This window comes from Ciconia boyciana, chromosome 11, assembly GCF_034638445.1.
Source record: "Ciconia boyciana chromosome 11, ASM3463844v1, whole genome shotgun sequence".
NCBI classification, from domain to species: Eukaryota; Metazoa; Chordata; class Aves; order Ciconiiformes; family Ciconiidae; genus Ciconia; species Ciconia boyciana.
In genome coordinates, this window is record NC_132944.1 from 17,519,334 (window position 1) to 17,534,041 (window position 14,708).

The 14,708-nt window shown below is 40.9% G+C and overlaps 1 protein-coding gene across 1 annotated transcript in view; it reads right to left on the bottom strand.

Moving 5' to 3' along the window:
• Nucleotides 1–14,708, bottom strand: part of PTPRG (protein tyrosine phosphatase receptor type G) — a 417,185-nt gene that overhangs the window by 146,102 nt on the left and 256,375 nt on the right. The window lies entirely within an intron of this gene.

Genomic DNA, 14,708 nt, shown 5'->3' on the forward strand with positions numbered 1-14,708 from the left:
ATGCAATGCATTTTAATAACAAACCCAAGGATAAACAGTACGGCCAGTCTATTTAGATGGTAACTTTGTGCTTTCTGCCAGGATCTCTTCATTTCTTTGCTCGTTGCAGGCTCATCTCCTGCTCTGTTAAATGTGCTAAACGTATTTATCTCAAAAACCATAGAGAATTTTTGAAAAGGATTTCAATGTTTAGAGTTATTCCTTTACTCCTAAAGCAATTTGTAAGATAAAAGTCTGTCTGTGTAGCAATGCATTTTTATGAGCCTCTGATATTCAGGACTATCAGTTAGGGTCAGACTTCTCCCCGACTTCAGTTAAATTTCATGACTTTTATTTCCAAAGCTTTAGTACTTGGCAAAAAGTATAAGTGAGACAAAACCAGACATTTTGATGTCATTTTAGGATGAATAATAAATATGAATAATTAGGCAAACACAAAGTGAAAGCAGGTGAGAACAATGATTACCCCAAAACAGCAAATGTCTGAGTTACACAAATACAGGAGGACTGAGAAATAGCTTTCTTCACATGCTCTGCTGTTGAACAGTCCCGCTTTACTACACACACGTGCCATGAATAAGGGCAACTCACAGAGGCCCGCGGGCACTACTGCTCTTAATTTCCTGTACGGTTCTTGTTCCATTTACCGCGTTAGCTGAGCTCCCGCTTCTGCCAGCCATCCTAACACACTGCTGCTTCTCCAGCAGTTGTTCAACCTCTCCGTTCCCAAAGAAGCCCCTAGTGTTAGTCCATCTGTATCAGCCATGATTTGCTCCAAAGGATCTGGTTTACATCCAAAACATGCAACGCTCCCTTCTCAACATTACACCATGCAGGTGTGTACATTTTCATAGAATAAATTCAGGATTGGTAACATTTGTTGTATTTGTGCTCTGCACGTTACACATTAAAAACATGTGCCTGATGGTAACAGCCAAGCAAAAGAACTGGACTTTGCAGTGGTTGCTCTTGGGGCCATTCAGGGATCCTCCCCGATGGATTTCACAATCCGAACCCGTGCTGGTGCGTCTGTTGGGGCAACACTACTACAGGACAGTTGGCCAATGAGTACGCTTACTCGTACACATTGACTCCAGCAAAAAAATCTGTTCCTAGCTACAGGAATGGACCCATCAGGCTTCTCTGCCACGGGCCTCTTGCCTGAACCTGTGCATTCACTCCTGCTTCTCTGCTGCCCATCACCCGTTACCTGACCTATTCAGGCTTTTCACAGCATTACTAGGTGATAAGAAATAGCCACACAGCGCATAGTTAAATGGAGATGTAAGGTCTAGCTGAGACTGTCCATGCCTCCTGACACACTGCTGGTCTGACCATCGCTCCCTCCTGCAAGCCTGCCTGCAGGCAAATGCTCTGCTGGCACCAGTAACTTGTTTGGGGCTCTTTAGTTTTTTCCAAGATCGTGCTGCGTGACAAATCCTACCATATTCACAAATGCAAGTATTTTTCCCATAGTCTGAAATTTTGTATATTGCCAGATGAGATGATACTCTTATCTTGCTCAGGTATGTTCCTACTCATATTTACGGATTGCCAGGCTTCTGACTGTATATATTGGCTGTAATGTATAATCTATACATCTAATAAAACATCACCATATAGAGAAAAGGCCAAGATGAAGATCAGCCTCTTCAGAGGTAGAGGTAGTTTTATCAGCCGGAGGATAAAATAAGACCACACTCCAAATGGCTCACAAAAAATGAAAAAATCGTCTGGCACTCACTCTAGCTTCATAAAATTTGAAAGCAATTTTCTTCCCCTGTTTTGGCCTTCCTATTCCCAGAGTATCCACAGCACACACAGAGATGCTGGCAATATCTCACAAAGTTGGTGGTGCCTCCAGGTTCTGACAACTCGTGCTTTGAACAAACATAGACCGAGATACAGCCATTCATTGATGTAGAAATCAGAAGGATTCTACCTGTTTGATTCAGGTAGAATTGCTTAAACTTAAATTTAGCCAGCACAGACAAAGCTCACAAAACACTCACAAATTACATTTTACTCCCCTTTAAAATGAAGCCTAAAATTAGGTATACCTTATATAAAACACTTCACTATATAGTCCTCATAGGAGTTTATGAAGAAAAGTATCACTGAGTGAGTTAAGCATATGCCAAAATCATTTTGGATCAATTTTGCTCACGGCATTTTAAGGAAATTAATTTTTACAATACACTTTTGGATAGCAGTGCAGAGGGCTTTGGTAAAAAAAGTGCTTAATTCAGATCCCTCGTCTCAGCAGTGCAATTTCACAGACTAATCAAGAACCACACTCTGCCTTGATTACCATACACATTGAAACATTTTACCACTGCTCCCCGGTGTTTTTCCAGAGAGCGTGGTTCCTCTCTCTGCATCCATCAAGTCAAGGGGAACTGTCTTGTAGGAAAAATTATCGTCATCTGTCATACAGTAGCTTCCCTATGTGTTCATACAGCTAGAAGGAACGTTTTAGGAGTAGAATCTCCCAGGAATTGCTATTATATAATTTACACACGCATACACTGCAAAAACAACGTTAAGAAGGTGGTAAAGTTACATCCTCAAAGCTGCATGGTTCAGGCTGCTCATAAAACCACACCTGGACACCGCTGAGCATTAGTATTATGACAATTTTCTAATTATGTGATCTCATATTGTTCTCTTCCATAATACAGTCTCATCTGTTTTCCCCAATTTACAATAAAACGTAAATGTATCTAACGTATTTTTGTTCTTTTATACATAGTATACATAATCTTTACTGCATTTATCAGTAGATATTTAATATAATATTTTCTACGGATGGCATAATGTTCTTTATGTACAAATCAGAAATAAGACAGTTAACCATAAAATCAGTTTCGCTGCATACTTAAGTGGCCTAAACATGCTAGAAAATTTTCATTATTAGTCCTTATTATATAATTAGTATATACAATATATGGTGCATTTTGCATATAAATGACTTCTTCTGTCTCTGCCTGGTACATACAGAGCAGTAGTACAGAATGCAACAAAGGAGCATTTAAGCTAAAGAAAATTTGGATCTTATTACAATATGCTATTAGTGAAATGCAGAGTGGAGCATCATCCAAGCTTGCACATCCAACCCGAATTGTGGCACTGCCTGATTTCAGCACCATAAACCATCAAAACCATCATTTTCTTGCACATTTTAGCATGTGATTTCACAATAGCTTCTATTTTCCAATTTTTTTTTTTTAATAATTATATATATATATATATATATATATTTCAAGGTTCTGAATCCCTTAACAATGGGAAATACCCTTTGTAGTTTCTACAGTGTGATGCTGTCTGCAGTCAGAATGCTCTCTTCCACACACAGTGCTCCAAATAGCCTTCCTGGTGGCATAGGTCCCAGAGGGCATAAGAGTCCTGTTCTCTGTGGCACAATATACTAGATTTATAAGTCTTTCACATCTAGCCCCGCTACAACTAACAAGGCTGGGAAAGGCTTACACGGACATCCTTAATCTCAGATGTGCAACACAGCAGTATGCTAGCATGTATCTTGTAAAGATCTATTATAAAAAACATGTAGTGTCCAAGCAACTTGAAATTTTCAGTATTTTGGTAAGGCTAAGCTGAAACAAACCATCCCTAGTGACACAAAGGCACTTTTCTTGCAGGAAGACTCTCTTCATCCTAAAATGTTACCAACAACTACTGCAGCTACAGAGCTTTGCCAAGGCAGGGAGAGGGCAAGAGTTTGCTTTTAATGGCAAAACTTTATGCTTTGACACTCTTTGCACTCTAAAAGAGTAGAATTGTTTTCACTCAAACTTGAGAGAGATTTGCTGTACAGCACAGATTAAGCCTGAAAAAACCTCACTGAAGGGGAAAATCTTCAGAATGTTACAAGTAACTTAAAACAGAGGATTAGAGAGAAAACCCTCACTCTGCCATAACCCAGGAGGTAATTGCCAGTCACCCTATAAAACCATGTCATGTTTCCTAGTCTCTTCTGTCCAGGAAGATCCAGTGCCCAACCACTGCAGTTTCCAAGCACTCCAGGCCTTTTTCCAGCTGACAACGCTTACACAAATGAATGCACCACATACATCCAACACCTGAGTAATTCCCCAGCCTGGAGCATCTTTGCCTCCGTGCTCCTACCAGCTACAACAGCCCTAAAACATGCCATGGGGCAGGCAATCCCCTCTTCCTCGGGGTTAACCTACTCTCTGCTGAAACACCTTTCTTCAACTGCGTTCTTCCAACCTCTACAGAAATCTGGTGTTCTCCAGAGCTGGCAAAGTGTCAGGCCCTGCTCCGTGCTTAAAAGATTTTGACTCAAAACTGGGCTGCCACCACGCTGATCTTGTAAGGACAAGCTGTCCAAGATGTGCGTGTGTATTACTGAGAAATACTGCCCACCAGAGATCAGTTCTGATTTTACTAAGTGCAATTGCCTCTGAATGACTAAAGCCTCTTTATGATATGTCACTGGCTTGCAAAAACTGAGCCTGGTTCAAATGAATGACTTCTCCCTGCCACAAATAAAAGGCTCCAGCTCTCTGCTCGGATGCTCCTCCTCTGCTTGGCAAGACAGACATCCAGACAGAAATCACCATTCCTGTGCAGGACATCTTTTTGCTCTTATTACCCCACTACAAAGACAGAAAGTTTACATCCAATACAGACTATCATGGCTAAGCTCATTCAGCACTTATGAGAGAAAAGCCACAATGAGCATTTGATAGATCCCAGAAGACGTAAGCAAGTTCAAAGCAATTCTGGAAACCAAGCAAGTACATTTTCCATAGACAGATGCCAAGTATTTTAAAAATAAATAATTGAGACTTTTAAATTGGACTGCTATCACCCTGTGCAACCTCCTACAACAGATTTCTCTTTAGATTAAAAAATGAACAAAGGCTCATTGTGCTGTCACAGATGTGGAGTACAGAATATTCAATAGTATCAGGAATTCTGGTGGAAGGGAAAAGATCATCAGAATTAGCTTTCTGCTCATTTCCTTCCAGCAATCCAAGGACTACCATGCAATTTAAAGCTTAAAAAAAAAAAAAGTTTTTATAGGCCAGCCAATTTGTTGATGAATCAGACGGCAAGACGCAGAGGCAACAGATATGTGGTTTATTATGTACTTTAGAGACTGAGAGTATTTTCAGAGGAGCAAACCACATGCATCGCAGGTAGATTGCAAATCTTCGCAGAGTGGCGAAACAAAAATTTTGAAATGTTTGCTTTAAACGACGGAGTTAATCACTGAATACACTAATTCTTAATTAGTACCTTTGCTGCTTATATTGTAAGAATAAATTATTCTCAGCCACTTTTACAGCTGGATTTAAAACCTCGCACAAAAACAAATTCTGTACTAAGATTATGAATCATACATGATTTTTCTTAATTGAAAGCCCGTATGTAACTTACTTCTGCTTTAAATATGTGCATAGATTTCTAGCAAACTGGATGATGTGATCCATTTGGCTGGAATAAAAATTTTCTACAGACATAATGTAATCTTCACTGCAGCACTGAAAATTCAGAATAACTGTCCTGCAGTCTGTGTGTTTACTGGAGTGAGAGGGGTACACTGGGACAATAAAGTCTGACGTTTGACTTCTCATTATATTCTCTTTAAAAAACCCATGAAACTTATCATTTATAACATTTTCTAAATCTGCTTAGAAAAGGCGGGGGGAAGAGCAAATCGTGATGTTTTCCAATTCTCCTACTAGAGCTTGATGGAATAACATAGAGTATACTGCATTCTTTTTAAAAGATAAAGTTGAACAGGAGCAGATAATGGCATGTTTTTCCTGCCTAGTCTATTATTCATCGGTGAATTTTTAACTATAGTTAGGCAGGTACAGAGATGTATTTTGAATGTCATAACTTAGTGTTTTACAGTGCCTAAAAGTGTGCCGGGTAAATTGCAAAACAAAGAGTCAGACAGGGTCTTTGCCCTAAAGTAATTGCAACTTGATAATGAATACAATGCTAGGCTGAAAAAAATTGAAGGAGTTGAAACAACAGGAAGAGCAAAGATCATACAAGTGAAATAACAGAATTTAACTCAATTTAGAGATTCGCATACCTTAGAAGTAGGGTAAATTTCCCTTTAATCCTTTTTAATAGTAAGCATTAATTATCGCTTTGTTGTCTACAAACAACGCAGTAGGTGTATCTATGTTATAAGTTGAGACTAAGCTATTTCATAGTTGTTTTCAACCTGAAAGTTGGTAGTTGTTGCATGTTCTGCGCCTAACTGAACAGCGTTTAAACCTGTGAGTGGTCCAGTAACAGCCCAGGAGGAACAGCGAGGCAACACCATGCTCGTAGGATTGCCCTGGGCTTCAGTGCATTGCTGGATCACGGCCATAGCACTCAGTATCTGGAGTGTTAAGTCCTGAATGTTAAGAGAGAAGTACCTTGGCAAGCCAGAAACTTCCCTGATTTCTACTGCCAGAAATAAATACCCCGTAGGCCCGTTCCCGTCCCAAACAAGAAAATCCATCTCACGTATATACACTGAGTCATTACACAATGAAGGCATATTTGATGTTAAAAAGCTGTATGTTGCATTCATTTGTATTTCCATAATATGAAAATAACGGTTTCAGTGTTTATGCTTTCCAGAACATGAAACTTTTTTGCAATTGCTTTGTACTCCGAGTAAAAGCCATATGATTCACCATGAAATGAAGTCTGGAAAATCGTTTTGGATAAATGGAACTATAAATTCAATAGAATTTCCATGACAACATAGATTGCAACACTCCGCCACAAGTAAAATGTTATAAATCATTCAAAACCAACAAAAAATCAGCAGTAAGTCTTCTCTTTCACAACACACAAGACCCCTGAATTATAGAGCTGTGGTTATTACCTCCCCATGCAGTGCCTCTCATTTCTGATCCCCTTCCTTGTTACAAGTGTTGTTTCATATCTGACCTCCTTCCAAACACAGGAAATTATAATACTAACACTTTAATACTAAGATGTAAACAAGAATTGAAGCATAATGAGCAGGAGGCTTTTTTGAACCTTTCCTCCTCTTCTCATCTTCTAAAAATGTTTAAATATCTTCATCCTGTGGTAATTATACCTGTGTACCCAGAGACATCACAGCATCTTGTTAGACTCACAAATTTAGGAGGCTCTTTTTCTGGAAATGTGGGTGGTAAACGTACAATAGGGTGCTCAGTCAGCTCATAAAAAGGATGTGAACCACATGTCCAAGGGATGGAAGAGATCCAAGGAGAGGAGGAGGTAAAAATTTAAAAAAAAAAAAAAAAAAAAAAAAAAAGATAAAAGATTACACCACACAATATTGCTCATTTGTACCCCTCCATCAGAGGGTTCCTGACATACGGTATTTCACTTAAAGTCCAAGGATCTCGAATGAAGTGATTCCAGGAGGACCTTAACTGCAATTTAAAAATCACTGTGGCTGTTGCCTTCATGCCTGTGAGAAAAACCTTGAAAATGCAAAGCTCCTTCCCCTCTGAAAAGATTAAGAAGCCCATAAAACCAACTGAGAGACAAATAGCTTAGTATTCTAATTTTTGGGTAGAAGTAGGAGTATTTCTTACAAATCGGTAACTTTTGGTAACTTGAGAATCCAACTAGTCCTTGGATTGCAAAGGCTCATCTTCCCAGACTACGAGAGAGTTTCTGCTATCTTGCATAAATCACTGCCCATTTCTGGGCCTCATTCCCTCATGTGTAAACTATGGTCATTGCCCATCCCTCCCTTTAACTGGATGTTTTATGCAGAAAAATATGAAAGATTGGGAATAAATGGGAAGAATGACAAGCAACTGAAAAACATGTGAAATAAACTACCATTTAGAGTGGTGGTGGAGAAAAAAACTTTGGGGTTGCTGTTCATTTGCTTGATATTGCAATAAGGAAGAGTCACACAAGTACCTCTTGGAGACAGGACATTGCCTTTTAACGCTGGTACCAACTTCTAAACAGCTCATATCTGACATAGAGCTGATGTCGCGGGAGTTCAGTGCAGACACTTACTGCAAGGCACCGCATCCACGTACCCCTGAGGGCATCTTCCCAGGCTCCTGGAGGTCAGCTGGGGTCTTTCACTAGTCTTTAGCTCCGCTACCAGACTCTGGCTCTGCCAGAGATTTTTTGATTTATTTATCGAGTAGTTCTGACTCTCACCCACAGTGGCTTTGTCTAATTGTGGCATATTCCAAACAAGACAGCAAGCGCATGCGTGCGGGAACACACAATGCTGAGACTCCCATTTCAGCAAGAGGCAAACTTTGCTTTCTAAAACTATCCAAATGGAAAAATTAGAAGCAATACTTAGCTGCTGGCGGGGGTGAAAAACTGAAACAGGCAATTTAGGAAGTGGCTAAGCACCAAATGCCACAGCAACTGAAAACAAGCCGGATGGACTGACTGTATGAACAGAATAGCTCTGAACTCAACCCAAAAGTGACTGTTTCAGATCTCTTCTTCATCTGCTTCCCATGGTCTTCCTACAAGGAGAACTAAACTACCGAAGAGTTTTAAACTCCAATACCCAAACTGCCCACACTTCAGCTCGTCTTTCAAGAATCCGTTTACTTTCTTGAACATCAAGAAGTGCTGCCAGAATGGAGAGAACTGCTGGGATTTCCTAGCAAAAACACTCCAGTGCTCTTCAGGGAAAAGAAAGGAGCTGCACTTTAAAAATAAACCCTACAAAAGCACACTTTTCCTAGCATGTGTGATTAATACAATTTCGTATACCATTCACTTTAAAGATGCACTAGAGCAAGTATTCATTCCTCTGAGAGCTCACATCTTAGCGCAAATTATTCTTTTTGTACTGTGGAATTCAGAACGTCCTGTGTGGTTTGTTTGTTTTTTTGCCCTCCCCCCCTTTTTAAACAGGAGAAGGCAAGCTCTTCCATGAGGTTTAATGATCTTCAAAATGCCTCAGAACAAATTTTGAGATATTTATAGTTTTGTTGCATCTCTGGATTCAAAGCCATGCAGCAGATGGGGCACGTTTTCAGAAGCATTTTGCTGGGCAAAAGGCCATTCCTATCTCTGAGGGGATGTGAAATCCTCCGGGCTGTACACTTGCAGAGCTATTTTTATTTATGAACTGTGAAGTATATGGGCAATTACAGCAGAACCAGCCCATGAGAAGAGCTTACTTGGAGGGCTTCATAACAGAGGCTAAAAATAATACGGGCTTTCCCATATTTTGCAGAATACACATCTAACACAGCATCGTAATCCCAAAGACAAAGCAAGCAGGGTGCTCGGCATCAGAGGTCTCAGTAGCTACTTGCAGATTCCTGGAGGAAGGTGGGACAGCCCTGTGCTGTGGGGACAGCACTAGTTCTGCCACAGACTTCCCGTTTGAACACAAGAGGGATTTTTCCAATGCAGCTGCTTAATACGGGCGTTTTACTTCAGGTTTCTCAAAAGAGCTTAATATACAAGGAGCGGGTACACTATATCCCTTCTAAAACTTGAGACCTCTTGAAAATACCTCAAATTGAAATCCCCACCACCACCATGGGGTGCCTACCCATATTGCCCGGTCTCTTGGAAAACCTTGCATGTAATATCTCTGTATTCTGTCTCTCATTTTCTTGCGTGCTGCACGGCTTTCTTTAGCCTTATCCTCTGTTTTACCAGAGTAGAAATTGAAGTCTGAAGAAACTGAAGTCTGCACACATCTGAAGTGCAGCGTTAAGACATTTGTAAACTTCTTTTCTTAGTGACTTTGTGTACAGACACGCACACAGAGGAGCTGAATACACCACCCTAATGGCACCAGCTCATTAAGGACATGATTCTGTATTAACACTAGCAAATCAAAAAGAACTGGACTTCAGTACAGCAAGAAGCAAAATATTCAAGTAAGCAGCAAAATTGAGGGAAAGGTTAAAGTGCTAGAAATTTTGTAGCCTTTTAAAGCTAAAACCTTGTCCACTGTCACATCTGCAAACCCATTTGCAAATACATTCTGTAATAGTCCTTTGCTAAATGTCAAAGTTATTCTTCCATGCCTATGAAACAGAAACACAAATCTAACTCTCACCCCCTCCCACGCTCACACACTGGTACCTGCCTGCAGATGCCGCGTTGAGACTCCCCTGGTGCATCTGACACTGCTGCTCGCTCGTGGCATCACGTTACAAAATGTGAATAAAACAACCTCTCAGCTTTAACACTTCCAATTTTTTAAGGGCCCACTGATGTTGAAAGAAAAGCATGTTGAACTCCTTTGGCCTCCTGATGAACACAACAGTGCTACCAGATTGGCATTTGAGTCCAAATTTTACAGGCTTTGGTTCAGTACAGTTTTCAGTATGCACTCCTTGTGGGAGGCATGCACAGTTGTGTCCCTGCTCAGCCAGGCTCTGTGCCAGCTTCATCCCTTCCCTCTACTCTGCATTTTAATAATAAAAACGAGTCTCAAGCCAGAGAGTCACATTTCCACCCTGGCTCACATCTGTGTATTTCTGAAAGCACCTCTTCTGCCTCAGCATCTCACATTTGAACAATTCACCTGGGTAATGGACACCATATAAGTTCTGGTTTTCAGTGCGACAGCTGCTGGCTTTTCTCCAGACTGTGGGTGTCTTTGGTTCTAGAAGTACCCAACCAAATTAATTCTTGCTCATGCCACTGCTGTCTCCACCAGCCCCAGACACTTGGGTTGTGCCTGCAACCATGAATGGAAACTGGAAATGCTGCAACATGGTGCAGCCTCTCCCTGTCACATAACACAGAGAGCGTGCCCCACGCTGCCCGGGGCCAGGGCTGGGGCTGCAGTGGGCAGGGAGGGTATCACCTGCGATACAAAACCACACCGTTGGACGTGTTACCAGTACATTCACCTCTCCTGGCGTTGTTCTGTCACGGCACAAAATGCCTCAATGGAACTTTTGAAATATGGGAGTTACACAAGTAAAGTCTTTATCATAAATCTGATAATTAACCTGCATAACTAATTTCCCTTCTGGCAGCAGGCATAGGTTGGAATAAATAGTCTATTCAACACCTACTGAGAGAAGACTCCTATATTTCAGGTTTACTTTAAGCAAGTATAAAAACCTAGGGACAAAGGCCCTCAAAGAGTCAAATTCCTTGCAGTTTCAACAGAGTGCCCTGAATAATACATAAAGCAGCTATGCTCTTATCCCTAAAACCACAGGTGTGAACCAGATGTCGTGCTTATCTTCTCTTGAGATTACAGCAAACAATTGCACACCTTCAGAATATAAAGTAAGTTTTGGATCAAGAAGCCTGAAATATATTAAAAGTGTGGCACTCAAGTTAAAAATTCAAATATTAACCTACAAATCACTGATTCATTTAAGAGTAATTTATAGCCTATGTTCTATAAAAGTTATTTTTCTTTTATTTAACCTTGTTATAACAAGATGTATTATGAATCACAAATCTGAGATAAAACTACTTGCATAAACCCCAGTCTTGGTCAGCAAGGTATTGCCAAACAGATTGTTCAAATATACCACCACCTATTTAAAATACACCATGGTTCAAATAACAGAATTAAAGTTAAAGCCTTGATTTAAATTTTAAACTTTCCTATTATTGTAATAACGGTTTATAAAAAAGGTGACCATATGCTGCACTCAAATATTGAAAGGAGATTAAACCCAAAATGGTATCTGAAAGAGAATTTTAAAGTTAACTTACTACATAGTAACAAGACAGGGTGCAAATGGTGCTCTAACCATACACCCTTGATCATAACCAACCACCTAAGACTGCATAGCCAGAGGATATTCCAGAATATCCAGTTTCAAGAAAATAACAATTTTGTCACTCAACTAGCCAACATCACTAATATGCTACTGTTTGTTACTGGGCATTTCAGAAAAAGAACAACAGGGTCCTCCTCAGCAGATGCACAAAATAATCATGCCCCAGCATGTTTTAAAGGTCATACTCATATTGCAGTATTTTCTCTCTTAAACTGGGTTCAGGCACCACCTCCTGACTCCTGTGTTGACACCTCAGGAGCAGTAAGTAGTGCTTGCTGCAGAGGGTAAGGGTCTGTTGTCTCTGACAGATGGTTCACGTCCTATTTCAGTTTTTTCTTAGCTTTCCTCTTCCACCCTGGCTAGCTTCATTCTTTAATCCAGCATGCCTCGTTTCCTTCCACAGCATCCCCCGTCAAACACACACACTCCAAAGGCTGTCAGCACCTAACGCTAACGCTTCACTAAGAGAAGTCTTCCAGGTCAATTTATGACAGAAATATTGCAGGTTTGTAATTAGAGCCCTAGATAAGAAAGTCTTGTGTTTACTCAATAATCCCCATATTCACTTAATAAAAGCACGCATCTCGCGCTCATAGCTATAGAGAAAAGGTGGTGAATGCGACCTGAATCCAACAGCTGTAATGTCATCTGCTTGGTCTTGAGGGAGTTGAACTACCCTGTTCATGTAACAGTATTCACCAGTGACCCAGAGCCCATTCTGCCCTCCAGCAGCACAGCCTGTGACTCCAGGGGAAAAAGCATCCAACATCTTGGCTCACTCATGTTAATAAAACAGAGTATGAAGAGTCATAGGCTAAGGTGTTAACATGACCCTGTCTGTAATGCTGAACAGTCAAAACTTGGTTTGAGTTGAAAGCACAGACCCAGGCTGCTCAGCTCCACAGCAACACTAATGATTTAAACATCTTTATAACCTTTTATTAAAGATATAGGATAAAAGTTAAGAACAGTCCAGAAAAAGAAAGAATTTCAAATATAAACAATTAAGTCTTCAAGCTTCACCATATGCCTTATTCCCATCTCTGTTAGCGAATGGGTTTTTCTTACAAGGACAATCTTTGGGTGGTATTAAAGGTGGTGACAAATACTCTTCTTCAGAAAAACAGGTGAGATAATCTAGAGCTAGTTCTGGAGTCCAGTCCTAACTTCTGCAGAAAAAAATGTAACAGCAAAAAGAAAAGAAGTACACAGAGAGATAACGCAGCTTCTGCGACTGATATCTGAAACTTCATTACCGTGGAAAACGGGCAACGAAAGTGGCTGTTATCAGCCACCCCAACAGCTGGTAACTCCTGTCAGGTGGCACAGGGCACAGCTCTCCCCTGCCTCGCTGGTCATGGGATCGCAGCCGTGCTGTGAAAGGGAGTGTGGCTGGGCTCGCTATGCCAGGCTCATATTGAACAGCAGGAAGAAAGAGATAGGAAGGAAAAGAAGCGAGATGGGGGAAGAAAAGGACAAACAACGAAGAGACAGCATCCGTACCTCTCACACCAAAGGCTGAAGATTTAGGTGAAGTAAGTGGCAGCTCTGGTAGCTTCCCACACTGCTGCTCTGAGCAGGTCAAAACACACTCAGGATCATTACTGCCTTCCCAGAACACCCAGTCACGTGGTGGTTGGTGTGTTGGTATTACAGGGTCCTGAGATCCCAGGAGATCGTGAAATTGCAAGCATTGTATTTTATCTCCTTCCCATCATCAATACACCATCTGGCCCTTTCACTCTCAAGAGCTTCCTTTACACAGACTGCCAGCCAAGGGCTATGGATGGCACGAGTGTATCCACTAATTACATCCACCAATGATTTACAAAACATCCGTTTTGATCTGCTACTTTCCAGCTCCATTCCCTTCTCATTGAAGCACATACCTCGGAAGGTATCTTGTTTTTTACATTATGGCAATCTGCCCTCTTTCTGTAGAGTTTCTTAACAATGCCAGACACTGATCTTGTCTAGAGTAGTGTTGCCGTGGATGTTGTCTGATACCCAAGGCTGCATTAATATAGCCATGGAGAGCCCTCATAAAAACACTTGGCTCAGGCCACAGGTGCATCTAGCTCTGTATCCTGTCTCAAGTACCAAGCACTAATGGAAAGTAAAAACAAGACAGTGCGTGTTTACATGGACAAACAACAACTGTCCCCTTAGCTATACCCCTGCAGCTTCCAGCAAGCCTCAGAGGCCTTTCTGAGCTGGAAGCTGCACAAGGACCAACCTTTGACTGGTTTGCCCAAAACTCTGTTAAATCCTCTTTCCAACCTGTATTTACTGCTGACCACTAGATCATTTCACAAGGGGTTCCACAAGTCACGCACTTTGATACACTGCATGAAAAGCGTTCTTCTCTGTTGAATGTGCACCTTCTGCCTTTCTGGGCTCAGACTCTTAATTATATCATGAAGCATAACAAGTAACATCTATTTAACTTCTTCGAGATTTCATGGACCTTTGTAATCATGTGCCCCGAGTCACCTTTTCCAAGCTGAGATGTCGCAACAATTATGTAGATTCTTGTCTCATGGAAGGTGTTTCGTATCACTGAAGGTCCTCTATGTTTTTGGGACATACAAAGCACTTTTGAGATTGGGCAATCAGAACTGCCCGAGTCATACGTACCATGGAGTAAAGATTTTTCCTATTGATTGTACTCATTTCCTAATAATTTCTAAACTTCCTATTTGCCTTTTTGCTGCTGCTGAGCACTGAGCTCACGTGTTCAGAGAGCTCTCTGTAAGGACTCTGGGAACACTTCCTTGAGTGGCAATAACTAATTTAATGTTCGTTACTATACGTGCATACTCAGAGTCTTCTTTTTAACCTAGTTAAACTAGAAAATGAGATTTATATGATCCTGCTTTGTGTGTGTGTCTGCATATGACATGTCAGTCCCTTGTAATAACTTTAGAGCACACTGACCAATTTCAT